Genomic DNA, 6,725 nt, shown 5'->3' on the forward strand with positions numbered 1-6,725 from the left:
GGGCAACGTATAGCAGGTGCGCTTTCTGTGTAGAGAGCGCCATTCTCCAGTGTGGATTAAGCATGCAGGATGTAAGCACGTTCGGGACACTATTTTGTTCCTTCTCAGGCGTACATTTTTGTTTTTCCCAGCTCATGTAGCCCTGACTGGTGCGCCCAGCGTTTTCCTTCTGCCTCCAAAATGGGCAATCCCCGATTTTAGGCGTTTGCTTCGACACCGATCTGTGATTTTACCGGTTTATGTTACATACAGGGGTCTTTATATCTTTACGGCGAGCTGGTGTCGTTGTTTCTTGGCCTAACTTCAAACAAAATGAGTACTACTTATTGGTCTCACTTTGTTTTTGTGCTCGACGTGGTCATCATAGTGCCTCAAATTGAGGAGTGATTCAAATTGTAACCTTTCCTTTGTCTTAATATCCAGTCTGTTCTCAACGTTATTTACTTTTGCGGCTTCTTTTGTATTCTTTTCGAATCTTACATCATTTGACTGCTTTGCTTACATTGTTCGAATAAGCCGGATCATAATCACGTGGTTAAGCGCTGCGGGTATATAGAGAGCTGATTTTCAAAACACTGAAGAATTGGTAGCCGGCGTCCCTACTTTTGATAGATAAGGGAATCTGCCACCAGCAAGGAAATGACGGTACAACTGAGAGAATCGGAGAAATCTAAGGTTTCCAACCGAGGCTGCTACAATATCAGCAACTTTGAGAATACTCGGTGACCCTGGAGGTGAAATAGCCGAATTCCATACAGAGCTTAAATTTGAAGCAAAGGTTGTTCGATTTTGGCAACGCTGAAGGTGTGAAACATAAACATAAACGAGCAAGGACAAACAGAGTATAAAAAAAGCAGGAAAGGATGGATGAAGGTTCAGAATGTATTGAAGCGCTTCTCTCAGGCCCAACAGTGAGCCCCAAAAGCGGTCATGACAGTATCGCGAGAGATTTCCTTCCCAACTTTGATAACCCGGCCTTATGAACAAATGTTCACATACGCCGCTCCCGCTGAGAAAAACGTATGCAGGTGAACCGTACAAATATTTAAAAGGCGCTGACTGGAGAGATTAGCGGCCGCGACAGGAGTATGGAACCCTAGAAAAAATCGTGAAACAGTAAATAGATGATGAACCCACTTGCCGATAGAATGTCGACATTAGCAGTGTGAGAACGAACAAGAACCAAAAGGACAGTTGATTTAAACAGAAAAAGCGGAATTGTACAGTGACATTAAAAAAAATGAAGCGGAGAAGCAGCCGCCAGAAGTTCAAAAACGCATCCGTCCGTGTAGTCTAATATGCGCCAGTAAGAACTAATAGGGAAACGCGCTGGAAACACAAGAAATGTTAGCGGGCATGCGACTCAGGAGACGGAGACCACCGGACAGGCGAAGCCACTGCGACAGCCGGAAGAAAGGCTTGACGATAAAGCAAACGATGGTCAGGAGCTGAACCCATTAAAGCTGAACCATCTACAAGCTTGGCACTCAGCAACTCAATTCTGTTACGTGACCGGCGGCGGTGGTCATAGAACAGCTTAGAACGAAAATAGGCACCAATGGTCCGATTACAAAACTGAATAGGAATGGGTATACTTTGGAAGCGAACAGTAGGCCGTCCATGTGAGAACTATTCGGGAGATGCAGGCAACGTGATATAGGTAAGGGGGGGGGGGGGGTTGGACGGTGGCTTTCGATGCTCATATTGTTATATAAGTGAGAACATGGGCAGTTCTGCGCTCCAAATCTCTCCTAGAAACACCTGCGATCGACAGAATCACGTGTTAAGCATGAACCTGAATGAGAACTGAAAATAGTAAAGGGAGGCCCTGTAGTCCGTAAACTACATTGCTGCAGAGAAGTGTGGGCTAGGAGGGGACCATTGTTAGACCGCTAGGGTTGTATGAGCTAATACCTCACGTGCCTTGGCAGCAAAAGCGACGTCACGATTTTGTCGTCTGTAGGAGGCGATACAGATTTTGAGGACAATATCGGAGCCTGATAACATGTTTGAGAAAACCAATGCAATGTTCAACACCCTCGGAAGGGCCAAACAGTTTAAAGCTGGTAGCAAGGTTCTCGAAGTGGTAATGAAACACGTCTACTTAGGGCACGTAGTGACCGGATGTCTTTATGTCTTTATCACGATAGTGAAATAACTAGAAGACCAAGACTTAGGTGGAGCGCATTTGGCAGTTCTCTCATATCCTGAATGACAGTTTATTGGTTTGTAAGACAGGCCTTCGGCTCCGAATCCTCAGTGGCTGGCTTAAGGAAGAAGAGGACGAAGACAACGGCGTCGATGCTCGTGCGTGTGCGCTGATAGCTGCCGCTGGGACTGATCGCTGCCTCTGGACTGAACCGAGGCGTACCGCTAGCCGTTCGCGATGCAGCGCCTTCGAAGATTACATTACACTACACTTGGTGGAGGTGCGGGGTTTCGATCGCCGTACCTCTGGTTTCTGGTTAATATCCCTACAAAGAAAAGTATTAAACAGCTGTACCTTGTCGGTACACACCTATTTTAGAGGAACCCGGAGACTTCCGATAGGGGTTCGACTTAAGGACAGCGCAGCGAGCCTCCGAAACAAAAACGACCGCTGTAACGTTAAGAGATAGAAAGAGGTCCGAGCCAGTGAGGTATGGAAGACGGGTTAATGCCATTCTGGTTGTATTCACGAGGAAAAAATGAGATCAGGCAGGGCACGTTATGCGACGGCAAAATAACCGATGTTCCTTAAGGGTAACGGAGTGGCTTCCAAGATACAGAAAGCGTAGCAGGGTGCGGCAGAAAGTTAGGCGGGGGCATGAGGTTAAGTTTTCGAGGATAAGGTTGCTGTAGCAGGTACGGGATATTGTTATTAGGGAAGATATGGGAGAGGCCTTTGTCCTAGAGTGGGCCTAGTCAGGCTGATGACGATGACAAGTGAGTGCGAGAAATGCCGCACAAACGATGCCAACCAGAATCATATGCGCTGTTGATGTCAAGTACGAGGACGAATGCCCGCACACCTTAAGCTTGGACTTGAATAGGTGTTGCCGAAGGGCTGCAAGATGCTGGACAGCACAGCTGGAATGCTTGAAATCAAATTGTGACGGGTTCAGATGGTTATGACTGCACAAAAATAGTAAACATAAAGAAATGTTTTCAACAACCTCGCAAAAATTTGAATTCACGCAGATTGGTCGATGAGGTGATGTATCCACTGGATCACTACCCGACTTAGCAGCGAAAATCAGGCAAGCGTGACGCCACCAATTTTATTGTGTTCCACTTGCACGACTTAGTTGAAGATATCAGGAAAGAACGAAGGATGAGCGCGAAAAATTTCTTTAAGCACCCCAGCCGCAATCAGATCCGACCTATGAACTGCATCGCGACGAAGCGATTGAATGATATCTTCAATTTCTAAGGAAGAAAAAGTAGCGTCACTTACTAAAAAAGTGCACTGCACGTTTCCTGAGACTACCAGAGAAGCGTGTCAAAGTGTTCCGGACGATACATCATTCTGGACAACTTGAGTTTTCAGGAGGTGTGTCACTGACTAAAATGTGTCAGTAGTGAAAGAACCACTAGGAAAGGCAGAGGCTGGAGGATTAAAGGTTGACGAATTTTCCGAGGCGCAGTACGGAAAGGTGCACCGAGAGGATTTTTCTCTGTGTACGAGGAGCAAAGGGAGCAGTTTATAAACGTTTCCTTCTGGATCGTGCTGTTGGTACGTTTAGTGATTGGGGAAATGCCGACGCTTAGATACCTCGTGGAGAAGCGGAGAAGTGTAAGCCCGCCGCTCATTTCCCACCTGCAACCAATTTGCAGTGCGCTGCCCCCGCCGAAGTGGCTCTGCATTATAAACGACAGCCCTCCCAAGCACAGTGAAGGTGGGGAATTGGACATGCTCTTTTGACGCATCGCACTGCCGCTACCTTCAGGGGCTCCCCCCCTTACACGTACGCTATCGTCGGAAGAGCGCCCAATGCCCCACAACTGCCTTGCAAGGTCGCCGCTCATTTCCGGTTACAATCCTTTGGAAGACCCCGGCACTCGCAGAAGCTTTCCATTAAGAGCGAAAGCCCCTCCAAGGACAGTGCAGTCGGAAGTTGGTCTCTTGACGCACTGCTATCTTCACGGGGTCCCCCTCCCGCCGTAGGCCATGGTCGGGGGCCGCTCATCTGATCACTCTTGTCCGAGCGTCCCGCCGTCTATGCTGTACCGGCTTCTCTCTCCAACTACTGCTTGCAGATGACACGCACTGATGACGGGTGGTACGCACCTGTGCCAAGAACATGAGTTGCAGTGCGAGTGGAGGGGCGGGGGGGGGGGGGGGGGGGGGTAGGCGGTGTGCTTGAGACATGTCGGAAGGAGAGCCCCGACGGGAGAGGATGTGCATGCTCTTACTGAAGAGAGAGTAGTGTTGTATTTGTTTTTGATTTTGTTTTCTTAGCGAGACCCTGGGTTTGAGGCTGAGCTCAACCCACGGGGTAGGTCAATGATTGGAGAATTGATGTTTGGGGCGGGCCACTGAAAATGACCGCCCCATTTCTTTGTTACCGTTATAAAAACCGAAGTGAAGGAACGGAGACCAGCCTGAGCCGGAGCTCCATGCTTGGCATGTAATACAGTGCTACTTAGGCTCTAACCTGCTAGGTCGAGGAGTAAAGTAGCGAAACGTTTTTTTTTTGTTAACTCATTTCTGCTGTTTCCAGTTTTACTCCCTGTATATGTTGTAAATATATGTTCTTCCATCATCGTCATATTCAAGCACGCCTCCGGGTCTTGTTCCACGCCGAATTCACCAGAGGAAGGGTTTGGGAACCTTCCTCGAAGTAACGAACAAGATCTAAATTCTACTAGAAGTTTGTTGCAAACGCCGCTGCATGGACTGAATGCGGCGCCGTTCAATCGCTAGTTGAGGCGCCCACCAAGCATTACCCCCCGCCGCGGTGGCTCAGTGGTTACGGCGCTCGGCTGCTGAACCGAAAGACGCGGTTTCGATCCTGGCCGTGGCGGCAAAATTTCAATGAAGGCGAGATTCTAGAAGCCCGTGTGCTGTGCGATGTCAGTGCACGTTAAAGAACCCCAGGTGGTCGAAATTTCCGGAGCCCTTCACTACGGCGTCCCTCATAGCCTGAGCAAGGGCAGAAGACGAGCGAAGGTGCGCTCTCTGTATGTTGTCAAACCAGGGCGTTGTGGCCATGGAGAAGTTGTCTTTCTTTGCCTGCAACGGTTAGTTACACGAGACTAGGAAACAAAATCACCTATCTCAACTGGCAAGACACTATAAACCGCACGGGCCACAACATCCAGACATCGCAAAGCAGCAACTTAACATCAGTCTAGAGAGAGGCATACTCTGTTCCAAAAGTTGGCGGGAAAGATCGGTCATTGAGGACTGTGTAGCCGCATCCAATAACGAATCAAGTTGCAGTCCACGAGCATATGCAGTTTCAGGACTGCAGTAAGAGTGTTTATAACAAATCACTCATTATTGAAACCACGGACACATGAGAGAACACGTTAGATTCCGTAGGTAATCAAGACTTAAGGAAAATGGGATATAAAGGGCGGCATACCCACCAAGAAGAAAGAAAGATGCGCGGTGAACGATCCAGCATAGCGCTATAACTTACGCCTCAGCAGTAGCGTAAACAAGACATCGGGCTGCAACGTTTTGAATTAAACCGTGGAAGCTGTAGGAACCCCAAAAAGAAGCCAGAACGACACCGTGCTCTACCATAAGATCAGTCACCGCAGATGTCGCCCACTTTGTATAGTTCAGATTACTTTAAAAAAGTTTTGCAGGAGCCTTGAGGAAAAAGTGGAAAGAGCCTGGTTAGCTGAAATCTCGAGAAAAGGGGCCAGCTGCTGCACGTAGCCACATGAGAGCATGCATGGCAGGCGACAACTAGGAAGTATGAAATATTTAAAGGGGCTGCGAAACACTGCTTGGGGGCATACCGGCTATACTTCAGGTGGGTTGTTTATGTCACACGGATGCTGACTTAAAAAGAATTACAGGAATCGATGCACAGGAACGGGAGTTATTTTGTGAAGAAATTTCAAAATACAAGCAAACAAAACGCTGCCCTCAACTCGATTTTGGCGGGGCTTCCCACTCCTATTTCGCTCTCCCAATGACGGCACCTGGTGCAACCAATCAAAACAGCCAGCCAGAGCACGTCGCGGAAGTTTGTACTCCATGGTTGTCTGCTCTCTATAACTCGTTCTTGCTGAGGCTAGCAGCGTCGTTTCCATGCCAGAGAGCCCCTGGTGGTGTATTTTTATTTTAGTTGCTTTGCAGGGCTTTTATCTAAGACAAACAAGTTGTTTTTGTTGATCTGATATAAAACGCAGACAGGTGACAAAAGGTGTCTATTTATTCACACAATTTGAAGTATATTTACTGTTTGTCCGATCATCAAGCTCACGCCAGGTGATGTCATATCCGCTGCTAAAAACCCTCCACTGTGTGGCAACACCATCAGAGCCATGAAGTTGTTTTTGGGAGGACATTAAAATATTAAAAAAACGGAATATACGCGGTATCACCGACGCTAATAGCACCATTATAACTCACTGTATGCAATCAACAGGCAAAACAGTTGACTAAAATTGTATTTCTGGGCCCCTTTAAAGAACAAGTAGCAACACTCAGAGAGCCCAACCATAACAAAGTTAACAGGTGCGGCAAAAAAGTGATACAAAAAAAAAAACAAGATGCCCCCGGT

Source organism: Amblyomma mixtum, chromosome 9, assembly GCF_055824585.1.
Source record: "Amblyomma mixtum isolate Tamu chromosome 9, ASM5582458v1, whole genome shotgun sequence".
Classification (NCBI taxonomy): Eukaryota; Metazoa; Arthropoda; class Arachnida; order Ixodida; family Ixodidae; genus Amblyomma; species Amblyomma mixtum.